Raw genomic sequence first — 18,258 nt, forward strand, 5'->3', positions numbered from 1 at the left:
CTTTTTTTTTTGCCACCAACTTTAGCCACAACAGAGCCACTTTGAGTGGCCTCTGGCACTTCACGGGCAGGGCTTGTGGCCAGTGACTCACCTACAGGGCTTTTGGGCAGTGACTCACCTACAGGGCTTTTGGGCAGTGACTCACCTACAGGGCTTTTGGGCAGTGACTCACCTACAGGGCTTGTGGCCAGTGATTCACCTACGGGGCTTTTGGGCAGCGATTCACCTACAGGGCTTTTGGGCAGTGACTCACCTACAGGGCTTTTGGGTAGTGACTGTTCACGGACAGGGCTTGTGCCCACTGACACATGTGAGCAAGTTGGTAGACACTGCACAAGTGATGGTTGGTCTGTTTCATGTGTGTCTTGTTTTGTTTTTGTTGCCTCCTTTGTAGGTGTCAGCTGCTGATTTTGTACAGATGGCAGCGGTAGGATGTCGTCAGGTATCTGCACAGCAATGTCTGCTACTTGACCGGTAACATTTGGGCCTGGTGAATGAATATCAGAAGCATGTGGTGAAAACTGACCTGCATGAACAGATCCTGCCTGTGAGGTGTTGAATTGTGGTACATTAGTCATTCTCCAGTAATTAGCTTGTGTTTGCTGAACAACTAATGCTTCGAATGAGGTGTTGATTTTTTGCAACTGTTTAGGCACTTCAATGAAGACTCTGTGGAGATGTGCCAATTGTGAAACTGTTTCTTCCTGCAGTGCAATCATCCTTTCCAGCACTGTCATCAGGTCAGAATGGCGACGATTTTCTGCTTCCACAATTTTTCCCTCAGAAGCTACAATTGCATCATATGTGGTATTTGCTGGACGATTTGGCGGTAAAACAGTTTCAATTGGAACCTCTTCATGGTCACTTGCTTGTATTTGTGTGTCTATGGCGGCGGCGGCATCATCATCATCATCATCATCATCATCATCATAATCTACAAATAAATGTACACATTATTAAATGGCATGTTAATCTCTGCTGTGTTACTATGTAATTCTACTGTGTCATAAGTAACAACTAACATGTTTCCATACGTTTTATAACCTCACATTAAAAACTACCTTGACTTAAGAATAATGTTTGGACTCAGTATGAAATATGAGTGAATGAAAACTTTCTGTAAACTCACAACTCCTACATGATAGTTAACATCACTAACACAATACATGTTGCCTTACACTTCATTTTCACTGACACTAAGTAATCCTATTTAAAGAAGATGTGCAAAACAAATAATGAACATGACAACATAACATATAGAAGAGCACATATTATATGGCCACCAACTGATACACTCACCTTCTAGGTGTGTTGAGCTGGCTGACCCAGGTGAAGACACTTGTTCAGTCTCAGGTGACACATGTCCTTCAGGGGCAACTATATATAACAATGACATAAGTTTTACATTTACATGTGTAAATATTGAACAAACAGTTATTGTATGTTCTGTATTTATGAGTACCTAACAGCATCATTTCCTTAACCCAAAATGTGTGTGTGAAAGTGAACATAAATAGTTGTAATAACAATGTACATGCCTGTGTACTTAGAACTTTTGAGTTCCCTAACATAAAACATACTATGTTCCTGCAGTAATGCGTGAGGATAAATAGATAAAATTTGTACATAAAAATCATATGTTGTGTAGTGATATCAGTATCATAATGTACATAAATATCATGAGATGACCATTCACAATGGTTATCATGAAGGTGGTCATATTGCAAAAAGTGTTGTTTTTGGTAGAGGATATGTGTGGTACATTAATATAAGATGTGGCACACATGAATGTGGCTGTGACTAAACAAGACAACACATGCAGTGTGTGATAATGTGTCGTTGATAGTAGTAGTTCAACTATAGATATGAGTGAACTAATGTGTGACGTACGGTTTGATAAGTAATGAGTTGTTGGGGCATTTAGTAGCTAAAGTGAAGCTTTCAAATGAGTGTGATTAACTTCAGTTGTGCTAGTCAGGTTGTAAGAACGGTATTCCCTTCCCCAAAAAGCCTAATCAGCCACACCTTTCAATTACTTGAAACAGGTGAAAATGGTGTGAACTAAGTTGACCCTAAAATGAGGCTGTAATTAGTGTGTGTGCTGAACCCCACCCCCTCTGTTGAAGTGTATGCTGTGATGAGATATTAATTGCAGCTGCTTTAACACAATGGTAGATGAGCTAAATAGTCGTGTGCAGTTTTTAAGTTATGAAAACAATGACATAACATATGATACGTGTGCCTCATTATGCTGTCTGTATATGACTTAAAGCAAAAATGGACCTTTTCATAAACAACTATAGATGTGTTAGTGCAAGTGATGTTTGTAGGCCGTTGCATGCAATATATTTGTTGCATGCTTAAAATAGGCAGTAATGTCATGTTTGTCGGAGTAAAATAAATAAAATACATAATAATATTATACATATTTATGTTCTATACCTGTAGCTAGTAATAATTTCTCATTAACATGTGTTACACATGTGTACTACCCTGTTGTTCCCCATCTTCGGCCACCATCAATTGCTTCCACTGCAGCAATGCATTTTGGGAATTCACATGTAAATGAGCACACAATGGCACGTGCTATATTAGTTACTGCTTTTAGTAGGACTACAACATATATGTCTATTTTGAGATATATATATATACAGAATCAGACATATACATATATAGATGCAGGTATGCTTATATTGTGAAGACAGTATAAAAAGCAGTGTAAATATGCAAAATAACTGTAAGCAACGACACGCCTAGTACATTAATATTTCTCACCTGGTGGAAATTGTGAGGGATAAATTCCTATATCCCGGTCACCAGGTAAGCCTTCCACGATGACGGGAAGTAATTTTGCCCGAAGCAGCTCCTCCAATGGACTTAATATGAGACGTTGTGGTGTCGGCCCACCTCCAGTGCCAGTAGCATGCACGCGTTGGTGTTGTATTTTCTTTTTCAATTTGGACCTAATATCATCAAATCTCTTGTGACAATTCCGCTTGTCCCTCACATGATTCCCACACGCATTGACACCAATGACTATTGTGTCCCACATTTCTTTTCTGCTTGCTGAACTTGTCCGCCCTTGAAAAACATATAAAATATATGAGGTAAATTAATAATAATAGAAGCACCAGTTTCCTACACTGCTAGCTGTTCCAAGAGATAGCAAACATGCTGTTTTATGTGTAATATGTGAAGCACATGAGCATTCACTACTAAACCTATACATGTAAGCAAGGTTGCATTCATATTGTATGCAGTTATGGCAAATTGACCGCCTGTGATTAGTTGTCCTTGTAAGGCATGATAAAAAGCTGTGTTTCCAGACTAATTAACATAGAAAGATATTCTGAACCCATATTTGCATATGAACAAAACTCAGATGACCTAGAATTACATGTATTTGAATAATAAATGTAAAGGTACACTTACCTAGTAAATGTCCATATATACTGTCATAGTGCTCCAGAATGCCAGTGACAAGAGCTGTATTTTCCTGGTCATTGAAGCGAGGATTACGTGGCTTCTCCACACGTTTCTTCCGAGCAGGTTTAGGGTCAGAGCTTGGCTGGTGCTGACTGGACTCTCCTTCTTCCAATGGAAGAGACTCCAAAAGCTGCCCACCAGCAAGCACGCCACCACCATCCACCCCATCAGCAACTGCGCCACCAGCAGCACTCACAGCACCAGCACTCCCACTCCTAGCACCAGCACTCCCACTCCTAGCACCAGCACTCCCACTCCCAGCAACAGCACTCCCACTCCCAGCAACAACACTCCCACTCACAGCAACAGCACTCCCACTCACAGCAACAGCACTCCCACTCCCAGCAACAGCACTCCCACTCCCAGCAACAACACTCCCACTCCCAGCAACACCACTCGGTGCACCAGCAACATCACTCCCCTGAACAGTACGTTCACTCCGACGCGTACTCGCACGAGTAGCACTCCCACTCCCACCAGCATCACTCTTCCCACGCTTTGCGGGCATACTTCCAGCACTCACAAAAAACAGACAATAAATGTACAGCCAATCACACGAAACACTTCCACATATAAAACAAGACAAAAATGTAAACAAAACAACAATGGACAAAGCTCACCCAATACACAACAAGTCTCTCCGTCAATATGCAAATGTTCAATCAGCCAGCTCTGTGCGTCTCTCTCTCTCTCACTCCCAACAACACAGAGAATGATTAGCAGTGCACGTTGCCTTTAAATATGGCGCGCAATCCAAAACATGCTTGTTTCGCCTGATTCAGCAAGATTTGTGATTGGGCAACCTATCAGCACCCCGCCACGCACGCCGATACACCTGTGTGTGATCGGCTAATCATCGTGAGAGTGGGCGGATTTGTTTTCGGGTTGATTTTGAATGTATTCGGCACTTACTGCATACGGAGAGGAAAAATCGCCATTAACATGACTAATCGGTAAGCTTGCCGATTTCACTTAATCGACGCTTACTGCATGAGGCCCCAAGTGGATACACACTGTAAAAACGTTGGTACCACTTGGTCATAATATTGACATCGATGTAGGCGCTTTTCTTATATAGGTTTAAACTCATTATATATATATATATATATATATATATATATATATATATATATATATATATATATATATATATATATATGAATTTATTTTCTGTCCCATACTCTATCTCTTCATGTATTGTATATGTTTATTCATGTGTAATGATATTATCTAGATTTAAGATTCTGAAAATTATTTGTTATTATAGGTTATAAAATTATGCCATTGTGTATGGTTCCTGTACTGTGAAGTGAATGTGTATACTCTCCGTGTGTGGAAAATATATTTGTTAACACCTGAGGGTCATGTAAGTAATTAGGTGTGTGCCCCTCCTATATAAACTGTACACACAGACAGAAACACATCCCTTGATAAAGTCATTTAGACGAAACCGGTAGGGTAACGTGGGTCTTTTCCCTTTGCAAGTCTCAACAGACTTTTATATTCATATGCTTTTTTAAAGGCAATTGTGATATATTGCAATTGAATTTTTATTCTGCTCGTTTATCCTCTATACTGCGGTATAATCAATACATAGTACTGCTACCGAGGCATTGCAAGTTTGAAACACCGGAGGTGCAATTAGGACTCATTGCGGAACAGCTGAGAACCGACGGAGCTCTACCCACGTGTGCGGAAACAACGGAGTATCACCACAGAATCTACCACAGAACATCTGAAAGCGGCGTTGCTTTCTAAGTGGCGACTCTGATTGGGACACTATCCAGCCTGCACTAAAAAGACATCTGAGAGCGGTTGGCGTTGTATACACGCGGATTGGAGTAAACAGCACCTTAGCCCTGGAAGCAGCGGACACTTTTTACAGTTTTGTCCGATATGCTTGAATTTTCTACTGTTTTGTAAGTAGAACCAGTACTTGCGTGGTGTTACTAAAATATATGTACTTCACCATATTGGCTCTCTTTTTCTTATTTTAAGGTTATCTCATCCCCTATCCTTGTGATCTGGACATTTGCTCATAACTACATTCGGTTTATTAAGTTAAGCACATTACTAAATAAGTGTGAGGTGATGGGTTTGAACAAATGATTAAATGTGTTATTCAAAATTAAAAAAAAAAGTATATTTTAAAATAATTCTCAGCGGGAAACAAGTAGATCATGAAAGCGAGTGCCAGGGGGAGAAAAAGAGGAAAGAGTCATAGACTATAAAAGGGCCATTTGGTGCTCTTGCACCTGTGCCCCTAATGAAGTTGCATCACCATTACGCGATGAAACGCGTTGGGTGTTTTTCTACCTGAGGTGGACACTGCAAGGAGCTTTTCAAAATTACAAGCCAGGAGTGATGGAACTGACGAATCTGCAGCATCTATTCCGCGGGTAGATTTACAAAGCGCTGGTGTCGGCGCGCACCCAGAGGCGGATACCCGTCATCAACAGTTCTGTGAGGGATCAGTCAAAGTCCGCAATCTAGGCCTCAACAACTACCACAGCTTCTTGTGTATTATCCCATGCTTATGTCCAAGCGGCACTTATGAGTTGCATTTTTTTATTTTGTCCACTATTAAGCCTTTTAAATTGAGTTACGCTATGGAGCTTGCACTTTCTATTTTTGTTTTTATATAATATATATTCACCTGTAAAAAAATCAATGTTTTTTTCCTGCCAGACATCAAAACTACCATCCACTTTTGCAGTGGCATGAATTGTTCTTTATGTCTTCTACTTGTTGTTGCTGCATTTACTGTGCCTATTCCAGAATAATCGAAGCACATGGTTTTGGAGAAGATTGACATTTGGTTCATGAACCCCATAATTAGTTCCCCTTCCTAGTGCTAAGCAGTAATTAAATTTGCCACTTCTGCTCTGCTGATTCATTTATTTAGCTATTTAATTGCTTGACTCAAAGTGTCTTTTATCTCCGGAACTGCAACACTTTATTCAGACAAAGAAATAGCATAAACCATTATTATTTTTTTTCAAGGGCAGGGATGTGTGAAAGAAAAGAGCATGTGTGCATTAATTTTTTACTTAAAGTGTTTAACTTGCATCATTTTATACAGTGTTTAAGTAGTGACTTTAGCTGTCCCTGTTGTTCATCAGTATATATATATATATATATATATATATATATATATATGTACAGTACTTTAACCTACAGGCCTGCACCTGCAGCCTGGGCACTGTACATTATGGCCGCAGCAGGTGGGGGGTTATTGGGGCAAGATATGTGGGCCTTGCTGAAATACGGGCCTGAGGGGTGGATGAATTAGGTATGGGCCCGGAGGGGTATTAAAACGGGGTGATAGGTGTGGGCCAGGTGTAGGAAGGAGGTAGAGGGAGGTTAAGGGAGGGCGGTGGCTACCCACCCTGGAGCTGGAGGGGATGGTTGCGGAAATTTTGCCTGACTTCCGCTCTGGCCCCAGTTCCTGGTAGGCTAGCCAGACCCCCCAGAACAACAAGGTTCGGGACTTGTTCCGGCTCTCCCCCTGTTTCGGCAACATTGAAAACATTTACCTGAGCTAATGCATAAAAAATTACATACAATAAAAATATTGAATTTCTAGTAGTCACATTTGTCCTGGAGAAGTGCAGATTGTCGTATGTTATTATAGTAACATTTAGGGAAACCAAAAACATTTCTTCATAGTCATAATAATGTGTACATTATTTTTATAAAGGTAGATGGAGAGGCACAATTTTGTGATGTTTAAATCCTCCATGCGCTAATGTTATGGCCACTTACCAAAGATCTACCTTAGACCCACCATTAAACCCTGAATCACTGTTTTCTGGAAGCATGGTCACATTGACATTTTAAACTGTATCCAAGTGCATCCTTGCCTGCTACCATGCCATATCACCATAACAAAATGCTAACCACTAGGCTATGTCTAGTGGGATACTTAACCTATAGGATAGCTGCAAAGTTCATTGCTCAGCCATAGGTACTACTACGCATGTACCTCCAGCCACCATGACATTGTATCTTTAATATTAGTGTTTATTTATCTAACATACAGTAACAACATATTCCACAGTGGGGTGTGAAGAAAAGAATAAAACCAGAACTTAAACATACAGTAGGTAATGGGGACCCTGCTCCAATGAGCTTCAAATATAGCCTACTGAGATATAATTTTATTTTTATTTTCTGACCGCCTACATCATACACCAGCTACTATAGTGAAAAATGAATAATAATAATATAACGTTGAATCTGCGTACTGGAGTCTATTGCTCATTCCTTTTAAAAATGGCAAGAGAGAAAAGTACTGTATGCTGCACTCATTTAACCAAATGGCAAAAAAAGGATTGTACTAATAGTTAAAAATGTACTTTAAGTATTAAGATAAAATAAATGTCAGACTCAAAAAATCAGTGAATGATGGTACTGAACACACACACATATATATATATATATATATATATATATATATATATATATATATATATATATATATATATATATATATATATATATATATATATATGTATACACAATAAATATACACAGGTTTAAAGTGTCATTATTGCCAGGAGCAGTTACTCAGATACTGTTGTCCTGATTTATGCACATCAGTGCTGATAGGGTTACAGTAAGTAAATAGCAATCCTGAGTGTGGAGAGGAATCGAATAGTAAGGAATTATCAGGTGGAGAGAGACTAGCTATTGGAGTCAAAATAGAAGTGTACACTTGAAGATTAGCTAGATAAGGAACCAGCTTCAATTGGTTTTTCTATGTAGATATAATAGTATAGTAGCGATATGTAGGAGTACCTGTATAGAGGACTGTTGCTTTCCTGGTCTAGATCCTGATAAAATCATGGCAGGGGAAGAGCGGACCCTACAGTGCTAGTTTAATCAATATAGAGCCTGTATATTCTGTATGAGTAAATATATTTACTTGCAGGATCTCCGTTGGCCGCGGTACCAACCGGAGAAGCAAGTTAAGTGTTTAACTGCTCTGGGAGTATCACACGATGACGTGATGATGTCAGAGCGGCGACCGACGATCATTTTGCATCATCGTGACCCATTTTCACATCAGCGTTTGATACTCCCAGGGCAGTGGAATCAGTGGATCGGATTCTTATAAATCTGACCAAATTGTATCCAATGGCGAATTTTCGATTGATCCACGCAGATTTTTATTTAGTGCCCAATCCACCGACAGATTCTGGTGAGGGGACGGATTTGGTCTAAAAATCAGTGGGGACGGATTTGGACTGCTTTGCCTATCTCTACCGATCGGCACTAATGCATTGTAGTGAATAAATCTCCCTAAAAGTCTTTCCAGGTGCAAATTTGTTGCAAATAAAAAGATTGAAATAAAGAAATCCCTTCCTTGGTCTGGCTTCAAAACCTAGTTGGAAAGATTTAGCAACATTATTAATTGCCTCAAAACGCATCCATCTATCCTTTACTGTCCAATCCTTGTAACAGAATTAGCCAGCGTTATTTCTCCCACTGGTGCATCGCAGGGGATGGAGAGGCACAACACACACGTGGTAGAAGCATTTATTGATTTAAATCAGCTACACGCGAGAAAGGGGCGGGGCTATCACGTTATTTCACTCCCGGGAGCATATGAGCGGATACAATAACATTGGCGACATATGTATTCTCAATTCCCTTTCCTAAATGACTGTGAATCTTTCTCCACTATCATACAGTAATTCATAATGCTTGTTTTGTGTTTTTTTAATATAGACAGCTACATCATTGACTTTCCTAGCATTACATGTTGAGTTTTTAAAAGTCATCAATTAGTATGTGATGTTATTATATTGTGCATAATTTAGAAACTGATTCCAGGAGGATTTACTTTGATAGTAAAATGACTACACATCTGGCACTAGAGTCATGATTACCTTATTCAATAACATACAAATAAGGCAATTAGGAAAATCAAGAATAATGTTATTGCTTATCTGCAATATGTTCCAGGCCACTGTAACGGTCTTTCTGGCAGATTCTGCCATTACAGCGTGTGTAGTGCATGCTACCTGTTGGTAAGCAGGAGGGCTGAGTCGTCCGCCGATGTTTGTGGGGACACAGGACAGGTTTCTGAGGTACATACACAGCATGGTTCTCTAGCAGTGCAGCACCTCCATCTGTCTCTGGCTCCAGATGTATGGAGGCGATCTTCTATGATAGAAACAATCCGTCTCCTTCCCCAGTAAGATCACACATCAGGCAGGAGGGATATGAAACAGGAATGGTTTATTCTATTCAGCTCAATGCAGTCACTGCAGACCTCTGCCCTATGCATTCTCTGGTGTTGTATATACCTGTAGGATGGTCCCTGGACCTGCATTATGGGTCAAGGGCCCCCGCAGCAGTCCTTGTTCTTCCCTGATCCTCTATCGGGATCAGGGGAAATGTGCACAGTCACTCTCCCCCAAGGGAAGGCCAGTATTCAGGCAATCTGTGTGTGGCCTGCCTCTCTCAAGTGGGGAGAGACACTGACTAAATTTGGGCGGCCCTCCCCTTAAGTACAGCCAGGAGGAGGGCACCAGGTCTGACCCAGGATTGGGTTAACCCAGGCCTGGTTCTACATCCTCCCCCTGTCACTCAAGGGCACTGCTGGGAGTGGGGAAACCCCATGATAAGTACTGCAGGCCTGCTTTTACCAGGGCTTACTGCCAGTGAGGGCAGACTGGTAGTCAAGAACCAGTCCTGGCTACACTACCAAGGCAGAAGAAGATGAAAAGCAGTGACTTTAAAATGTATTATACATTATTCAAACAAATGTAATAACAAGTCAGATACTGTATAAAAGTTAAAAGCTCACGCGTCACACGTGCCAATAGGAAGCCGAATCTGATGATGTCACAGCTTCTTATTGGCTCGCAGGGTGCGGGAGCTTTGAAACACTGACAACATGAACACTGCTAGCCACGCAGAGTGGCTACCGGCACCCCCTATGGATATAAGTGTCTCCAGAAGCAGGAGTTCACTAGAGCAGTGGTTCTCAAACTATTTCGGTTCAAGGCTCCCCAAGGCAATCAGAATTTCTTCAAAGCTCCCCAAGGCGATCAGGATTTTTACGCGGCGCCCAAAGTATAAACAAAGGTGTATATACATACCTAACAGTTGCAGTGCGCAGTTGGTGTCTCTCTCAGACACTCTCACACACTCTCACTCTCTCAGACCTCACTCTCTCTCTCTCTGACCTCACTCTCTCTCTCTCTCTGACCTCACTCTCTCTCTCTCTGACCTCACTCTCTCTCTCTGACCTCACTCTCTCTCTCAGACCTCACTCTCTCAGACCTCACTCTCTCTGATCTCACTCTCTCTGACCTCACTCTCTCTCTGACCTCACTCTCTCTCTGACCTCACTCTCTCTCCGACCTCACTCTCTCTCTCTCTCTCTCTGACCTCACTCTCTCTCTCTGACCTCACTCTCTCTCTCTGACTTCACTCTCTCTCGTTGACCTCACTCTCTCTCTCTCTCTGACCTCACTCTCTCTCTCTCTCAGACACACACACACACTCTCACAGACAGACACTCTCTCTCACAGACAGACACTCTCTCTCACAGACAGACACTCACTCTCACAGACAGACAGACACTCTCACAGACAGACACTCTCACAGACAGACAGACACTCTCACAGACAGACACTTACTTTCTCAGACAGACACTCTCTCTCTCAGACACACTCTCTCTCACTCTCTCAGACACACACTCTCACTCTCTCAGTCACACTCTCTCAAACACTCTCTCAGACACACTCTCTCTCACTCTCTCAGACACACTCTCTCTCTCTCTGACACACTCTCTCTCACTCTCTGACACACTCACTCTCTGACACACTCTCTCACTCTCTCAGACACACTCTCACTCTCTCAGACACACTCTCTCTCACTCTCTCAGACACACTCTCTCTCACTCTCTCAGACACACTCTCTCACTCTCTCAGACACACTCTCACTCTCTCAGACACACTCTCTCTCACTCTCTCAGACACACTCTCTCACTCTCTCAGTCACACTCTCTCTTACTCTCTCAGACACACTCTCTCTCACTCTCTCAGACACACTCTCTCACTCTCTCAGACACACTCTCTCAGACACACTCTCTCAGGGAAGGAGGAAAGGCAGGAGATCCATGCAGGCAGCTCCCTGCACACAAATAAATACACACACACACACACACAAATAAACACACACACACAAATAAATACACACATAAATACACACACACACACAAATAAATACACACACACACACAAATAAATACACACACAAATAAATACACACACACACAAATAAATACACACACACAAATAAATACACACACACATACACAAATAAATACACACACACACACACACAAATAAATACATACACACACACACAAATAAATACCCACACACACACACAAATAAATACACACACACTCACACACACAAATAAATACACACACACACACACACACAAAGAAATACATACATACACACACACACACACATACAAATAAATACACACACACAAATAAATACATACACACACACACACACACACAAATAAATACACACACACAAATAAATACACACACACACACACAAATAAATACACACACACATACAAATAAATACACACACACACACACTAATAAACACACACACACACACACACACAAATAAATACACACACACACACACACACACAAATAAATACACACACACACACACACACACAAATAAATACACACACACACACACACAAATAAATACACACACACAAATAAATACACACACACAAATAAATACACACACACAAATAAATACACACACACAGATGCAGATACACACACACAGATACACATATTGGAGAGCAGTGGAGAGCAGAGGCAGCGACGAATGTGAGTGACTGGGGGGGAGGGGAGGGGGGAAAGACATGCGATCCGCGCTGGCAGCTCCCTGCACACAGTTACTGGACAGGCAAATGTACACCTCTCTCTCTCTCCACTCCCCCCCACCTTCTCCTATCACCCCCCTACCTTCTCCTATCACCCGGGGTAGAAGGGGACGGGACACCGCGCAGCCACAGGAACCAGGAGCAGGAATGCAGACACACACACTCACCGTGTGCTCTGCACAAAGCGGAAGCCCCGCCCCCGGCTTCCTATTACCTGCAGCCAATCCCCTGCGGCCCGGCCGGCATGAAGCAGTGATGGTGGGAAGGGATAATCGGAGTGATGGTGGGGAGGGATAATCGGAGTGATGGTGGGGAGGCTAATCGCGGCACCCCTCTAGGCAAGCCACGGCACACCAGGGCGCCGCGGCGCACAGATTGGGAAACACTGCACTAGAGATTAAATTAATGGGGTTCATCTCCGGAGACCCCATGCTTCAATCTTATGCTAAAATAAAAAAAATATCAAAAAGAATTGCCAGTTCCGATTGTCTCTTTAAAGTCCAATTTAAACTAAATGATATAAATAATTGCAACTGTTATTCAAAAACAGAAATATTTTTATAAACATAACCACCTATTACAGTTAGACACACATTGAGTGAGACAGATCAGATATTTCAAACGTTCTGTCGTTTATGATAATAGTTCAATTTCAGTTTTGAAGGTATTGCATTTTCAATAGTTAGAACTCGATATCTCATGTCAGACCTTGTTAATTAGGTACAAATTGGGAGGGTGTTTTTTTTTTTTTCTCAAATCTGGCAGTGCTATCTTCAGAGAATAAAACAGTCATTAAATAATCTGTTTTCCTCATTTTTGAAAATACATTCACTATATATTTTACTGCAGTCAACACCAAGTATAAAAATGAGTTGTTCATCTGTTGTTTATGAGGGCTGGGAGAAAAATGCAGGTTTGGGATGATATACAGTATATGAAGAATTCAGAACACTTAGCAATGAATAACAATGCATTTCAACCTTCAAATGACATCAATGACATCAGAAATAAAAGATTGCTACCTCCAGGCTCATGAGAAGAAATAAGGACACAGTCCTGGGTTTATCATTGATTTTGTCTGATATAGTTACAAAGTTACAAAGTTACATAGTTACATAGTAGATGAGGTTGAAAAGACATGCGTCCATCAAGTTCAACCTATGCTAAATTTAGACGACAGATACTTTATCCTCTATTCATACTTACTGTATATTGATCCAGAGGAAGGCAAACAAAAAACCACAGTGAAATATCATCCAATGATACCTCAAAAGGGGAAAAATAAATTCCTTCGTGACTCCAAGAATTGTCAATCAAATTTCTCCATGGATCAAGATCCTTCCAATGTTTACTTATTTGGTATATCCCTGTATACCTTTCCTTTCGAAAAAATATGCCCAACCTTTTTTATAGTTGCTATTTTGGCCTTCAACAGTGGACTGCAGCCAACACCCACATGGATGGCCACTACCTAGACCTTGTTTTCACTAAAAATGTTTCTCTCTGCGATTTCTCCTTTTCCTCTCTCTGACCATCACCTTGTCTAATTTTCTCTCTCAGTTCTCCCCTTCTCCACCTCCATCTATCCCTCGTCTCTGCAGAGACCTGCACTCTATTAACCTACCAGCTGTTGAGTCCACTTTACGCTCCTCCTCTCGCAGACTTCTTTCACTACAAATGCATTTTATCCTGTTTCAACTCTGCCCTCTCTCAAACTAAACAAACCTACTTTTCTTCACTAATCAACACGCACAAGTCTAACCCACGCCGACTCTTCTCTGTCTTTGACTCCCTACTCAGACAATCCATCAGCTGCCTGTTCTTCTTCCTCCATCTCACCTTAGGACTTTGCCGACTTTTTCAAGAAAAAGGTGGAATCCATACATTAGGTCATCCCCTCTGTATTCTCCTGCATCCTACACCCTTCCTAACTCCCGTCCTGCATTCCTTGACTTTTATCCGCTTCACAGAGGAGGATGTGTCGTTGTTGATCTCCTCTTCTCCCTCTATCACCTGCCCTCTTGACCCCATTCACCCCCATCTCCTAAAACCTCTTGCTCCTACTATAATCCCTATGCTCACACACATTTTAAACTCCTCCCTCTACTCTGGTACCTTTCCCACTTTCTTCAAACATGCAACAGTTATATCATTACTCAAAAACAGATAGCTTGACTCTACCTGTCTTTTTAACTATCGACCTGTCTCCCTCCTGCCTTGTGCCTCTAAACTCCTTGAACGTCTTGTATTCTCTCGCTTGCTCCAGTTTCTCAACACCTATTCTCTCCTAGACCGTCTACAATCTGGCTTCTGCACTGCTCACTCCACTGATACAGCCCTCACTAAAATAATTAATGACCTCCATGCTGCCAAAGGCAGAGGTCATTACACTCTGCTCATATTACTCGACCTTTCTGAAGCATTTGATAATATGGACCACCCTCTTCTCCTTCACATTCTCCATACTCTTGGCATTCGTAACAAAGCTCTGTCCTGGATCTCCTCTTACATCTCCCATCATACTTTCAGTGTCTCTTCTGCTAACACCTCCTCCTCTGCTATCGATCTCTCTGTGAGGATATCTCAGGGCTCTATCATTGGGCCTCTTCTCTTTTCTCTTTACACACTCTCCCTAAGTGACCTAATCACATCTCTTGGGCACAAGTATCACCTCTATGCTGATGACACACAAATTTACTTTTCTACCCCTGACCTTACACCTGCTGTACAGGCTAAAGTTTCTGAATGTCACTTGGCTATATCATCTTGGATGGCCCTCCGCCGACTTAAACTTAACATGGCAAAAACAGAGAACCTCATACTTCCTCCCAAACCTGGCCCTATTTCTTCCTTCAGTATTACTGTTGGAAGTACTATCATTCACCCAGTAGTCTAAGCACGTTGTTTAGGGGTCACACTAAACTCCTATCTCACATTCTCTTCTCACATTCAAAAGGTAGCAAAAAAGTGTCATTTTTTCCTCCACAATATTACCAAGATACACCTTTTCCTCTGTTGCTCGACTGCAAAAACTCAGACACAGACCTTCATTCATTCCCGTCTCAACTACTCTAACCTCCTGCTGTCCGGCCTTCCTGCTTCTCATCTGTCTCCCCTACAATCTAGCCTAAATGCTGCTGCCAGAATCACTCTATTATTTCCAAAATCTGTCTCAGCATCCACCCTGCTGAAATCCCTCTCCTGGCTTCCTATCAAATCCCATATCACACACTCAATTCTCCTCCTCACTTTTAAAGCTTTACACGCTTCTGCTCCTCCTTACATCTCAGCCCTAATTTCTCGCTATACTCCATTCTGACTCTTGCATTCTGCTCAAGGATGTCATCTTTCTACCCCTTTTGTATCTAAAGCCCTCTCCTGCCTTAAACCCTTCTCCCTGGCTGCCCCACACCTCTGGAATGCCCTTCCCCTCAATATTCAACTAGTACTCTCTGTATCCCATTTAAGACCCACCTCAAAACACATCTGCTTAATGAAGCATATGAGTAGCTCCATGGCTGATACTATACACCTCATATATTAACCTTGGTCCCTTGCAGACGCACTTAACAGAATTCCCTCCTACTGTCTCTGTACATTCTTCCTACCAACAAATTAGATTGTAAGCTCTTCAAAGAAGGGACTCTTTTTCCTAAATGTTACTTTTATGTCTGAAGCACTTCTCCCCTTTATGTGTTATTTGTATTATTTGTTATTTATATGATTGTCACGTGTATTACTGCTGTGGGGGCCTGCTCCTTTAATTTGTCCTGGGCACCATGATTTCTGTTGGTGGCCCTGATTACAGTAGATAAAGATTAATTGAAATAATTTGTATCTAGTATTGGAGGTATTCCCTTTGTAATAAGCCATACCTAACACCAAATTATGGTATAACGTCATGCAATGTTATTATGCCGTATCAATCTTAGGAGAGGTTAGTGAATAGAGCAGGCAAAGAAGGACAACTTTAGGCGAATAGAGCCCCAAATGATGAAACGTGGGAAGAAAAAAAGATAAACAATAATGTGATATTGCTATGAGAATGATGTATATTCAAACCACGTGGTAAGAGGTGCACTCACATTTAACTCCTTAATAAAATCCCCTTGTGTAAAGCTTTTATCTCTTTATCTGCCTCCGCGTGTCTCAATCAGATAGTTTTTAATTAAAAAAAGCGTGAGTGTAGAGCACTCACAGACTGGTGACTTATATTTGTTGCATGATAATAGTCACCACAGCCCGTTCCGGGAATTGGAGATTGTGTGCTTGGTTGTTTCATATGCAATTGAACCTCTGTCCCCTAGTACAAGGGGGCGCAAACTGATTGTTCAGGGGGGACCGGGGGTTGCAGAGGCCCCGCGCTCGTCCCCACGGCATTAAAATTAAATGCATGGGGATCGCGTGAGGCCTCTGCAACTCTACTTAGATTCAGATCGCTGGTGTGATGCGTCACAATGGCAACGCGGCGTCAAAAGACGCCGCGGGGTCATGTGACATGACGTCACATGTAGTTGCCATGACAACACAGCGTCAAATGATGCCGCGGGGTCACATGATGTCACATGACCCCGCGGCGTCCTTTGACGCGACAAAAGAGGTAAGGGGGGTGCAAGGAGTGATGGGAGCAGGCAGGGGGGCGCAGCTTCAAAAGTTTGTGCACCCCTGCTCTAGTAGTTTGTATTGTAGTTTCAGGTACTTCCTGGGAGACGTGCTTCCAGAGAGGTATGCAAACCCTCTCCCCGTCTGGGACTGACTGAGACAGTTCACGCTGTGGAGTTGTTTACGGCAGCTCCAATGTTCCAAACTTTAAAACCAAACGTGTTTCGCCACGAATGGCTTCCTCAGTGTTATGAGGTATGTATTACCATACAGATTTTACCCTATGTGACATTATATAGATTGTAATTTATTCACAATTTAGTGATCACTTTTTATCACAGATACTATAATTGTTAGCGAGATATTTTTCTTTTTTTCAGTGAATAGGGTATGCTTATGATAATCGACAATTGGCGTATCATGTACATATCATTTTCACAGCCATTAATTTTAGCATTTTGCTCTTAACGTAACGTTAACTTAATGTTACGTTGCTGACTTTAGTAAATACCTTGTTAGCATTACCATGACGTTGCCTGAGGTTAATGTCATATTAAATGCCATAAAAAACCTTAATGAATTTAAGTCTTAATTCCATGTTTCATTTTTCATGTTTGTGTAACCCTCCTTTCCAGGCTCCACAGAAGTTTACATCGAGTTGGATATACTGTATAGATATATATATAGATATATATATATATATATATATATATATATATATATATATACTATAGGGAACCATGTTAAAAATGGTTTTTGAGGCAAAAAGTGGCACTGTGTGCTCATTTGCATGTCATTTCCCAGAATCCCTTGCTGCAGTGGAAGTGCTGTATGCTGGGTGATAATGGGGAAAGGTGGGGTTGCAGACCTGCCTAAGACATGCAGATGAGCATACAGTTGTATTTGCATATTTGCTTTCCTGTGGAGGGTTTTTGTCACTTTTTTTACTCACCATAACTTAACTCAGTATTATGGTATAGCCTATCCCATAGCCTCTTTGCATACCCAGTTAATCCAACCCCACACGGATGAGACCCATTAAGGTCGAAACAGCTGTCTGTGGGTGGTTTTCTGGGTATGCACCTTAAACCTGGCTGTGCTCAAAGCTGTGACCATGCAGCAAGCTTATGCCTATAGGGAACCATGTTAAAATGGTTTTTGAGGCAAAAAGTGGCACTGTGTGCTCATTTGCATGTCATTTCCCAGAATCCCTTGCTGCAG

General features: G+C 41.7%; 1 protein-coding gene across 2 annotated transcripts in view; it reads left to right on the forward strand.

The window, feature by feature from the left end:
* The window catches only part of LOC142487165 (poly(rC)-binding protein 3-like), an 895,499-nt gene that overhangs the window by 628,224 nt on the left and 249,017 nt on the right, over positions 1 to 18,258 (forward strand). The gene's annotated exons all lie outside the window — the stretch shown is intronic.

Source organism: Ascaphus truei, chromosome 2 (genome assembly GCF_040206685.1).
Source record: "Ascaphus truei isolate aAscTru1 chromosome 2, aAscTru1.hap1, whole genome shotgun sequence".
Classification (NCBI taxonomy): domain Eukaryota; kingdom Metazoa; phylum Chordata; class Amphibia; order Anura; family Ascaphidae; genus Ascaphus; species Ascaphus truei.